The sequence below is a fragment of the Daucus carota genome, chromosome 4 (genome assembly GCF_001625215.2).
Source record: "Daucus carota subsp. sativus chromosome 4, DH1 v3.0, whole genome shotgun sequence".
NCBI lineage: Eukaryota > Viridiplantae > Streptophyta > Magnoliopsida > Apiales > Apiaceae > Daucus > Daucus carota.
The window spans coordinates 8,944,119-8,955,930 of NC_030384.2; the positions used below are offsets into that span (position 1 = coordinate 8,944,119).

Below are 11,812 nucleotides of genomic sequence, written 5' to 3' on the forward strand. Positions count from 1 at the left end.
TCGGTGCAAACTGTTGTTGAAAACCAGAAGGGTTGAAAGGTCTAGATCCTTGCTGCTGAAACTGTTGCTGCTGTTGTGGCATGTAGTTCTGATTATTGCTCCAGCTGAAATTCGGATGATTCCGGTTATTGGGAAGATAAGTGGCAGGAGCTGGCTGTTGAGACCTCTGGAAGTTGCTCACAAACTGAGCGGATACGCTAGATATAGCACACTGATCCGAAGAATGTGCTCCAGCACAGAGCTCGCAGACTGAAGGTGGCTGCTGATTTCCTAGATTTGCCAAAGAATCCACCTTCATAGTAAGAGCCTTAAGCTGAGCAGCTATAGCTGAAGTAACATCAACATCCAGAATCCCTGCTACCTTGCCCTGATGAAGACGCTGAGTAGGATTCTGATATTCATTCGCGGCCATCATCTCGATCAACTCATAAGCCTCATCATAGCTCTTAGCCCATAGAGCTCCACCTGATGCAGCATCGAGCATTGGCCTCGATTGAGGACCCAACCCATTGTAAAAACAATTTATCACCATCCAATCAGGCATCCCATGATGTGGGCACTTTCGAAGCATCTCCTTGTAGCGTTCCCAAGCTTCACATAAAGTTTCACCCGACAACTGAGAGAATTGAGTGATAGCATTCCTGATTGCAGCTGTTTTGGCCATAGGGAAGAACTTAGTAAGAAATTTCTGAGCCAGATCCTCCCATGTCGTAATAGATCCTGCAGGAAGAGAATGCAACCATCCCTTAGCTTTATCCCTTAGAGAAAATGGGAACAGCCTCAATTTCTGAGCAGATCTCAATGAAATCCCGAATATGCATATTAGGATCCTCTGTCGGAGAACCCCCAAACTGCACTGAGTTCTGTACCATCCGAATAGTGCTCGGTTTGATCTCGAAAGTGGTGGCCTGAATTGCTGGCCTGATAATGCTCGACTGAATGTCATTGATTTTAGGCTCAGAGAAAGCCTTAAGAGCCTTAGTATCATTCACAACTGGTGGTTGATCAACCATTGTAGCACTCACTATTGTTTCTGCTTTTGCCAATGCTTCTTTACGGGCCTGAGAACGTGTTCGCGTACACGTCACTCAAGTACCTGAAATAAAGAAAAGAAGAAAAGTGAGAAAAGAATAGAATCCTAGTCAGTGAATTTTAATGCACACTGATGACAAGTACATAAACTAATTAATTAACACCGAGTCCCCGGCAGCGGCGCCAAAAACTTGTTCGCAAAAATCTACACGCAAGTGCACGTGATCACAAGTAATATATTAAGTTCGATCCCACAGAGACTGGTGAATTAAAGAATACGCACCTATGCAACAATGTATGAGTAATTTTCACTGCTAAGACAATTAACAAGAATGGGTTCTTTTATACTACTAACTAAATTTACTAATCAAAATCAGAATAGGAAAACACATGGAATTCTAACTTCATTATCGAATTCATCTAGAATTGAAATTACTGATTAACATGTGACTGTTGATCCTAATCAGACAACACGAAAGTAATACATGCCAACTCTCGTTGCACACATATCATACCAATCAAAATCCACAATTAAGACAGAAATCTCATGGACACCAACAAAGCTCAGACCCTATATCTCTATAGCGGTAGTGTAAGCAGAGAGGTTTAATAACAGGTCGTCTATCGTGATTACACAGGGTGATAAAAATAGTTCAAGTCTATCACAAATTATGCTTCATTCACATAATCCTATGTTTACATGGCATAGTTCTAAATTCAATCATCCACTCTCGCTTCAGAAAGAATTAACAAACAACTTAGAAGTTAGCTACGCTCCTAAGAAGAATAAGCACGGCTCATGCAAAGAAATCAACGTACGTCACATAATCAATCAAACAATCTCGTTACTAGACTACATCGATAAATCCATTAGAATCCCATGAAGGCGGTTAGTTCATAATCGAACTAATCGACATCATGGGTTCTAATGAAAACATGATAAATACAATACGAGACTTAAACGGAATATAGATGCTAGAATTAATAATAAAGAACACAACGTTACAGAATTGATGTTCACGATCTCGCTCGAAACTGTCACTTCCTCGCGAAGAACGATCCACTACAAAACTGATAATGTGCTTGATTACACGAGATAACTAAAACTATAATATTGTTCTCTATCTACTACTTCTTCTTCTTCTTCTTTTTTCTTCTTTCTTCTTCTTCTTCTTCTTCTTCTTTTTCGAGGCTAGGGTTTTACACATGAGAAAATAAATACATTGACCAAGTGAACCGGGCCTCGAACACTGCTAAAATCCCTCAGAAAAGCTCCAAAAATCGGCCCGGAACACTTCTGCTGGGCGCGGCCGCGCTAAACAAGCGCAGGCGCGCTAGCTGGCTTTAATGTAGCGCGGGCGCGCTAAGAACTAGCGCGGGCGCGCTACTGTCTGCCACTGGCAGCCTGTTTCTTCGTTTTTAGCTCGTTCTCGCGTGCATGCCCTTCCTCGCTCTAGTACCACTTCCGTAGGTGATCACGGTTGCATTTAGCATATGCAACAAGCCCTTTAAACCCCTAGATAGCTCTAGTGGACGAGTGTGTTCTCGTGAGGGTTTGTAGAAGATGTACCCACAAAATCCCAAGTCGTGATGAATCCACATTTCTCTATTCTTGCAAATAATGCACCAAAAACAACCTAAAATGATAGAAACTCGCTTCATCACCTCAATTCGTGACCTGCACAGAAAAACACTAAAAACACATCAAAAGACACTAAACACTTAAGTACAACCAACCAATTTAAGTGGAAATGAAGGCCTATAAGTGTGTATAAATACCACTTATCAACACACCACTTCTCGGCTTATTTATAAAAGCAGCGGGCTTAAACCTGTTTGGCTGAAACAAAGAAGTGCTTCTTTTGGGCTAGAAAAAGCTGGAAGTAGAAGCTTGGAAATGGAGCTTATTTTCAAATCCACAACTTCTTTGCAGCAAAAAGGTTATGGTATCCAAACACTTTTAATAATTTATAAACCTAACCCAACTTCTCACTTATAATCCACTTCTTTACTTTAATTAATAGGGTTTGTCTAGTGTGTGCCCATGGGCACACATTATACACTAAAATTGATGGTTTTGGTGGATTTTGATTGGTGGACTTGATGTAAATGCAGGGGGGCCATCTTTACTTATGATTAGGTGACCAATAAAAATGCACCAAACTCATAGGAGTTGGTGCTTATTGTGTGCCCATGGGCACACCATAGAAAAACCGTAATTAATAAATCACTTCTTTTAAACCCGGCCAAACGGCCCCTGTGTATTATTGACTAAGCTGCTAAGCTGGAGCTGAGCTGGAACTCAGCTATAACTAGCTGAGCTGTCACTATGGATGTTTTAGTCATTTTATATACATTTCTGTTACATTCAGTTAGTCAGTTGATGGCTCTGTGAGCTGAACATTTTTACATATATTCTGTTTTGTGTAATCTTGCTGGACAAGTTTGATGAAATGAATTCTAGAGAGAGAAACACCATTACACTGAGTTCAATCACATCTTCATTTTTCTATATGGTATCAGAGCTGTGATCAAGAATTCTTTCTCTGTTTTTCTCTTGTAGACTAAGCATCATATCTTGAAATTACTATATCGTGAAGGAGCTGTAAATCTGAAGCAATAATGGCTGGAACTCGGTTTACGTTTGCGGATATGCAGAATCCACTATTTCTACATCCGAGTGATGGACCGACATCGATTGTTGTATCGAAATTACAAGGCTCAGATGATTACAGGACCTGGAGGCGATCCATGGAGATTCAATTAGCTTCAAAGCGGAAGTTAGGGTTTGTGACTGGAACTGTTACTCGCAGCTTGACTTATGTCACTGATGGTGAACAGTGGGACACATGTAACAACCTGGTAATCTCCTGGTTACACAACAACATTTCTGATTCTATTAAGCAATCAATACTGTTTGTTGATTTTGCTTCTGTTGTTTGGAAATTGTTGGAGCAACGATTTCAACTCACTAATGGATCTCGCAAGTATAAACTTAGTAAAGATCTGTTTAGTGTTAAACAAAATGGCTCTAGTTTAGTGGAATACTTCACATCTATGAGTTCAATTTGGGAGGAGATTGATGCAATGACAGCTCTGCCTGTGATTACAAACTTGACTGATGAAGTAGCTAGGTTTTTGTCTGCTTTAGAAACTCAGAAACAAGAATCTAGATTATTTCATTTCTTGAATGGATTGGATGAAGTGTATAATAATCACCGGAGTCAGATCTTGATGTTGAATCCTCTTCCAACTGTAGAAGTAGCCTGTTCTGTGATTCAACAAGAGGAATCACAGAGAGATGCCCTAAAATTGGCTGAATCAAGCATAGCAGCAATGTACAGTAAAGCTAGTCCTGTTGTTGCTAAAACTTGTACAGTATGTGGAAAACAAGGTCATACCAATGATGATTGCTGGAGTGTTGTAGGATATCCTAAGTGGCATAATAAAAAAAGAAGAATATGTCTCAGAAATCTGGATTTCCACCTGGCAAATGGCAACAGAACAAAGGTGGAGGTAAAATGGCTAATGTTGCTCAGTGCTGTGAAACTCAAGATTCCAGTGGTGGAGACAATGTTATGATCACTGCAAGGCAACTAGAGCAGTTACTCAAAATGTTACCTACAAGTAATCAGTCTGTTGAGGAGGACAGTCCATTTTCTGGAATGGTCTTGATGTCAAAGTGGTGCAATAATGTAACTCAGAACTCAACAAATGCCAAGGAATGGATTGTTGATTCTGGTGCCACAGATCATATGACATCAGACTTGACTCTTTTGTCAAATATCACAATTGCACCAGCACAGTACAATATCAAATTGCCTACAGGAGATGTAGCAACAATTTCTCACATTGGTGATCTCATTCTGCAAAATGGCTTGAAATTACTAGGAGTGTTGTTTGTTCCTACTTTCAATCACAATCTGATTTCAATCCATAAGCCTGCTTAAGACAATGCTTGCTCAATTGTGTTTGTACCAGAAAAATGCTTGATACTGGACAGCAATACTCAAGTAGTGAAGGGAACAGGTGTGCTTAGACATGGTCTGTACTATCTGAGTGATGAAAGCACAGATAGCAGTTGTAATAATGGTACTGTAGTCCATGGCACAGATTCATTTACAGTGTGGCATAACAGATTGGGACATGCACCAGAGGCAAAAATCAGATTGATTCCTCAATTGAAATCTGTTGTACAATATGAGCCAGATCACATCTGCTTGACTTGTCCAATGGCCAGATTCACAAAATTACCATTTACTTTGAGTAATTCTCATGCTGAGAAGGCTTTTGCTTTAATTCATGCTGATATATGGGGCCCATACAAAGTCAAGACCAGGAACAAGTATAATTTCTTTCTCACTCTGGTTGATGATTATAGTAGAATGACTTGGGTATACTTGTTGCAGCACAAATCAGACTTCTTGACATGCTTGAAAGGCTTCAATATCTATGCAGATAATCACTTCAAGGACACTATTAAGGTGCTGAGAACAGACAATGCTTTGGAATTTCAGGATGTCAATTGTAAATTGTTCTATGCTCTGAATGGTATTATACATCAAACTTCATGTGTATACAAGCCTCAGCAGAACGCAAGAGTAGAACGCAGGCATAGATACATTTTGGAAATGGCAAGAGCTCTTAAATTTCAATCTGGATTACCTATAAAAAATTGGGGTGAATGTGTGTTGACAGCTGTATATCTGATAAACAGGTTGCCTTCTTCTGTTCTTGGTAACATGTCACCTTATGAGAAATTACATGAGGAGGTGCCAGATTATAGTGAATTAAAGGCTTTTGGATGTCTGTCTTTTGCTTCAACTAATTTACACTCATCAGACAAATTTGACAAGAGAGCCACTCCTTGTGTCTTTATTGGATATCCACCAGGCAAGAAAGGCTATAGATTGTTGGATCTGACTGACAATTCTGAAATAATATCTAGGGATGTTACTTTCAAAGAATCTGTGTTTCCTTTGAATGTCAATTCTACATACAAATTTATGGAACCTGTACCAGTACTTGTTCATCAGCCTGTGAATTATGCTGATGATGAATTGATAATGACAGAAGACATCAACAACAGTTATACTCATCACTCAACTGGTGAACCTGATCCTACAGTATTACAGCAGCCTAGAGTGTCCACAAGAACCAGAAAACCACCAAATTGGCTGGCAGACTACACTGCAAATTCTGTTATGACTGAAGCCTCTTCAATAGTGGACCAACCAATTACACCTGGCTTCTCCTGTTTTCTAACTGCTGTAACAACAAATGTGGATCCTACTTCATTTAAACAGGCTGTTAGGTGTCAACACTGGGTGGAGGCCATGAATTGTGAGTTGGATGCTTTAGAAAGAAATGGAACATGGGAGATCACAGTACTTCCTCCAGGAAAACATGCCATTGGTTGTCAATGGTTATACAAGACAAAGTACAAGTCAGATGGGACAATAGACAGGTTTAAAAGTAGATTGGTGATTCTGGGATGCAAACAACAGGCTGGTGTTGACTATGGGGAGACTTTTGCTCCTGTGGCAAAAATGACAACTGTTAGAACATTATTGGCAGTTGCAGCTATTCAACACTGGTACACAGTACAAATGGATGTTACAAATGCATTTTTGCATGGGGATTTGTCTTTGTCGGTGATGTCTATATATAGACATCGGTCAAAAACCGATGTCTGAAATATATTTAGACATCACCCTTACCATTTTTCATGATGTCCATGCAACCATTATTTACAAAACATGTTGAGAGGTAAATGAGTTTATAATCAAATTAGTCTTACTACATGATATTAAACATATAAGGAGCCATGTATTTTTCCACATAGACATCAAAACCTTTCCTGAGTGTGATGTCAAAGTGAGGTTTAGACATCTTTTAACATTTTTGATGATGTCCATGCAGCCATTATTTACAAAACATGTTGATAGGTAAATTAGTTTATAATCAAATTAGTCTTACTACATGATATTAAACATATAAGGAGCCATGTATTTTTCCACATAGACATCAAAACCTTTCCTGAGTGTTATTTTAGTTATTAGTTTAGATTTTTGATTTTAATTTTATGTTAAATATGTCTGAAGAGAAGGAGGGAAGCCTAAAATGTTCTAAGGCGGGGGAATATTTGGTTTTAAGGCGGGGTTTTTTTGACTAAGGAGGGGAGAGAGGGATGGCCCGTGTGTTTTGAAATTTTTTAATAATATTTTAGACATCGGTTTAAATTTAATTGATGTCTTAAAATGCTAAAGACATCGCCTCTGGAAGGGGTGATGTTAAAAACATTTTTAACATCGGCGGCAAATCTGACCGATGTCTGACCTATGATGTCTATTAACAATTTTCTTGTAGTGACTCAGTGCATGTTTTGACTCAGTTTATGCAAGCACCAACTACTGAGCATTTGTTGGCAGCAAAGAAACTGCTGAGATACTTAGCTGGAAATCCAGGTCAAGGTGTATTATTGGCTACTACATCAGCTGCTCAACTGACAGCCTTCTGTGATTCTGACTGGGCCAGCTGTGAGTTCTCCAGGAGGTCAACCTCAGGGTATTGCATTATGCTTGGTGATTCACCTGTGTCCTGGAAGACAAAGAAGCAACATGTCGTGTCCAGGTCCAGTGCTGAAGCTGAATATCGTTCTATGACATTGGCATGCTGTGAAGTTACTTGGTTAAGTACTCTGCTTCAGGATATGGGACTCAATGATTTACCTCCTACTGTGTTGAAATGTGATAATCACGCAGCTCTGGCAATAGCTGCCAACCCTGTGCTTCATGAACGAACCAAGCATGTTGAAATCGATTGTCACTATGTGAGGGATAAAGTGAATTCTGGTGACATAATAACTCAGTATGTGCCTACCTATTCTCAGGTTGCAGATGTCTTCACAAAACAGTTGTCTGCAGCTCAGCACAAATCATTGGTAACCAAGCTTGGTGTCAAGTCTGCTGCACACCAAGCTTGAGGGGGAGTATTGACTAAGCTGCTAAGTTGGAGCTGAGCTGGAACTCATCTATAACTAGCTGAGCTGTCACTATGGATATTATAGTCATTTTATATACATTTCTGTTACATTCAGTTAGTCAGTTGATGGCTCTGTGAGCTGAACATTTTTACATATATTATGTTTTGTGTAATCTTGCTGGACAAGTTTGATGAAATGAATTCTAGAGAGAGAAACACCATTACACTGAGTTCAATTACATCTTTTTTTCTATATGTATCTATGTATATAGTACATAGTAGTTTCTGTTGCCTTTTCTGCATAGTAACTTTCAGCCGCTTGGATATCACCCTTCAAATTCATTTAAATTACAGTTCATGCCACTCCTTCTGATAGCTTATGTTGCTGACAAGTTACCCGTGCACATGGCTTCTACCAAATTTCAGCAATACTACCTTTCCACACATCCACCCACGGTAATACAAATATAGTTATATACTCCCTCCGTCCTATTTTATGCGAGTAGATTTGATTTTCACGGAGATAAAAAAAGTAATAAATATAATTGAAAAGTGGATAAAGTGGGGAATCTATCAATATTAATAATAAATTTGAGATAGTGGAAGAAAGTAGTGGGTATGATAGTGTTTATTTAATAAAAAGAGAGTATGAAATTGAGAGGTAGTGGGTGTAATAATGAAAAGTTCAAAAATAGTAGATATAATAATTTCATTCTTTTTGGTCCATCTCAAAAAAGAATAAGGGTCATATAAAATGGGACGGAGGGAGTTGTAAAAACTAAGATTGACTATTACTCCTGAAAGCTTGCCCTGTACACTGGATTCAAAACGAAACCAAGCTTCCTCGAGAAGAATACGCATCGCCGGTTGCTGTACGTCATCCTCCTGTACTTTTTTGTTTTTTTACAACAAAAATTTCAAATTTCAAATTGTAGTTTAGACTAATGCTTATTACCTGTTTATGTTAACACTCTGCTGAGTAGTTTAGCTAAGAATGAAACAAATTTCTGGCCAATCCTTTATTTTCGGAGAATGTCGAATGTATGTAAATTTGAAATTAAATGATTTGTTATTGCATTGATGGTCATTGCATGTATAATTTTCAATTCTTTCATAGCTTTTGTGTTTTGGTGATCAGAGACTATTTATTAATATTGTGTTCTCTCCTTTTAGCAGGATGAAAGCGCCAAAAGATCATTCTATTACATTCTATCACGGGGTTTTAGTAGATAAAGTGTTCGATGATTTGTCCCGGATATAAGGTTTGATAATTTTATGTTTCTATATTCACTTTTATTTTTAACACACTTTGATTAACGGTTAATTACATTATGTCATAGGTTTTCAGCAGATAAAGTGCTCGATGATTTGTCCTGGTGAAAAGGTTTGATAATTTTATCTTTCCATATGTAATTTTATGTTTGTTACTGCTTAATTTAGTTTATCATCTGTTTTGTTTGATATATTTATTGACTATCTTCAATTATTCCATTTATATAATAATCATTATGATGAACTTTTACTTTTATAATTTAAATAAATGTGCTTATGAGATTATTGATCTTATAAGATTGATATTATTGGCAAAGTATACTTAATATAAATTAATTACAAATTGCAATTTTTCCTTGGAAATTTTTGTTTGATATTGTTATAGTTCACTGTCCTTCGTTATGAGGCAATTCTCCTTAGGTTTCTCCGAGAACACAGGTCGCAATTGGCAAACAATAATATTGATTCATATTTTGCTGTAGCCATTAAAGTTAGTCCTGACAGCTTACCAGGATCTCGGGAGGGGAACTATGGGGTCAAGTCATTCTTCCACTAGGTCAAACTATTGAGCATAAAGAGGCAAAATATTCATGATTTGGTGTTGCAAGTTTCTTTTGAAATATTAATTACAGCTTATATGAGTTCATGGACCGTGTACTAATTTTCTTTGCTATAGTTACTGTAGGTTATAAAGTTGGAAATCCAATGTCTTGGAGAGGAGATAATGGGCAGGGACTTGTTTCTCCTGCGGGTATGTGCTTGAGAAAGTCTTGTGTCGGGACTCAGGAGCTCAATTATAATTTATAGTTAAGCTTGCTTGCTTGATCTATTCGCGATACCCTTCTAAAAGATTTGGTTTAAAAATTATAAATATTAGCAGTGGTCGTTGTACATCTACCTCTATAATCTTGATAGATATAGCATCATAGTCCTTTTAAATTAATAATGTTGATATTTGGATTGTTGTTTTGAATCTTCACTCTGACAAGTGTCTTTCAATCGATTTATAGAGGAGTATCTGTATCCTTTCTTATTGCAGGAGAGACGGTGTTTTGATTTCAATAATTTTGTAGTTTAATTGACAGATCCTTTATTGTCATTAGTATTAATGTACTTTATGAATCTTCTTTGTAGTAATGATTCCACACGAGACATGAATGACTCTACATGTAGTTTGACCTGTATCTACTGTGAACAAACTTTAACATCAGGTTTCGAGTTTTAGCACCTAAACTGGAAGGAAGTGTTCTTTTAGCTTACTTTCAAACGATCAACTTCTATAATTTTTCACCCGCATTAGCTTGGAAGAAATCTTCTTTTATAGTGCGTGAAGATGCTGATATTGATAAGGATGTCAAGCTTTCGCAGTTTGTCATGTCCAACAACAAGCTATCTTATAGTTGTATCTTCTGCGTGAGGATGTATATTTTTGTGATTTTCATGAAGTAACAATTTACCTTTTTGTCAATATCTGCTTGCATATCCTCTGTTGTTTGAGGTTAAATGGAGGGTTGCACAGTGGATGCTCAGTTTGAACTTATAAGATTCTTTGTCTGCTTGCTTCTGAGCAACGTGAAAAGTCAATGTGATATAGGAAACCACGGCACCATGCAAATCTTCCAACTCTAGATGCCCTAACTATTTTCACACTCTGAAATTTCTCTTGAAAATATTTTTATATATAAGCTGAATAGTTGAACTTGGATCTCACGTGAGCATTGACTTAGCTATTCGAATGTTTCTCTACAACCGTTATGCTTTCTCGGAGAAGTTAGTTTATATTCACTTCTTTCTTTACCCTCTTAGACTCCTTCAGCTTCAAAGTGTGAATGGAACTCCTAATTTTTTGTTGTTAATGAAAAATTTCATCATCGAAAATGAGTTATATGTTCCTTTTTCCGACTTCGACATGCTTAGTCAAGACATGCATGTGTGGAGGTATTATTATCCAAGTCTTGTACTCATAAAGTAATTCATTCCAAATTACACAATTTATTATTCTAAGGAATAAATTATTTTAATTTCTCAAAATATTTCCTTCAAACCTAAAATTATTTAATATTCAAGGAAATATATTTGATAGTGCTTACTCGATTCAAAGTATTATCCAAAGTCCTGTTCAAACTACAAAAGGCTAATCGTATTTTATTTAAACCCGGGAACCGGTTTTAATCATTCTAATACAAATAAAATACTTCTACTTGCTAGAATGACTTGAAACTTGAGATAGATTATTTGAATAATATTTTTGGTGTATAGTAAAATTTTCGTAAATTTCTGAAAACTTTTGTCTGGAAACCACTACCAATGGTTTGATTTCTGGTTTGACTGTATGTTTGACAAAGTCAATTTTGACCAAAATTGACCAAACTTTCCAGACCTTGATTTTCCAATATTCAATGATTTGTCATAAATTTTCGAGAATTTATTTCGAATGTTCAAAAAATCATATTATTTAAAGTAACGGTTTTTAACCGTAATCTCGTAATGTGTGCCACTCTTCTAGAACATTTGGATGCTGAGA

General features: G+C 37.3%; 1 non-coding gene across 1 annotated transcript; it reads left to right on the forward strand.

Moving 5' to 3' along the window:
• Window positions 1-542: 542 nt before the first annotated feature.
• On the forward strand, window positions 543-649 carry LOC135152531 (small nucleolar RNA R71). The gene has a single exon (XR_010291706.1). It is a non-coding gene; the product is annotated as a small nucleolar RNA R71 (small nucleolar RNA).
• Window positions 650-11,812: the final 11,163 nt, after the last annotated feature.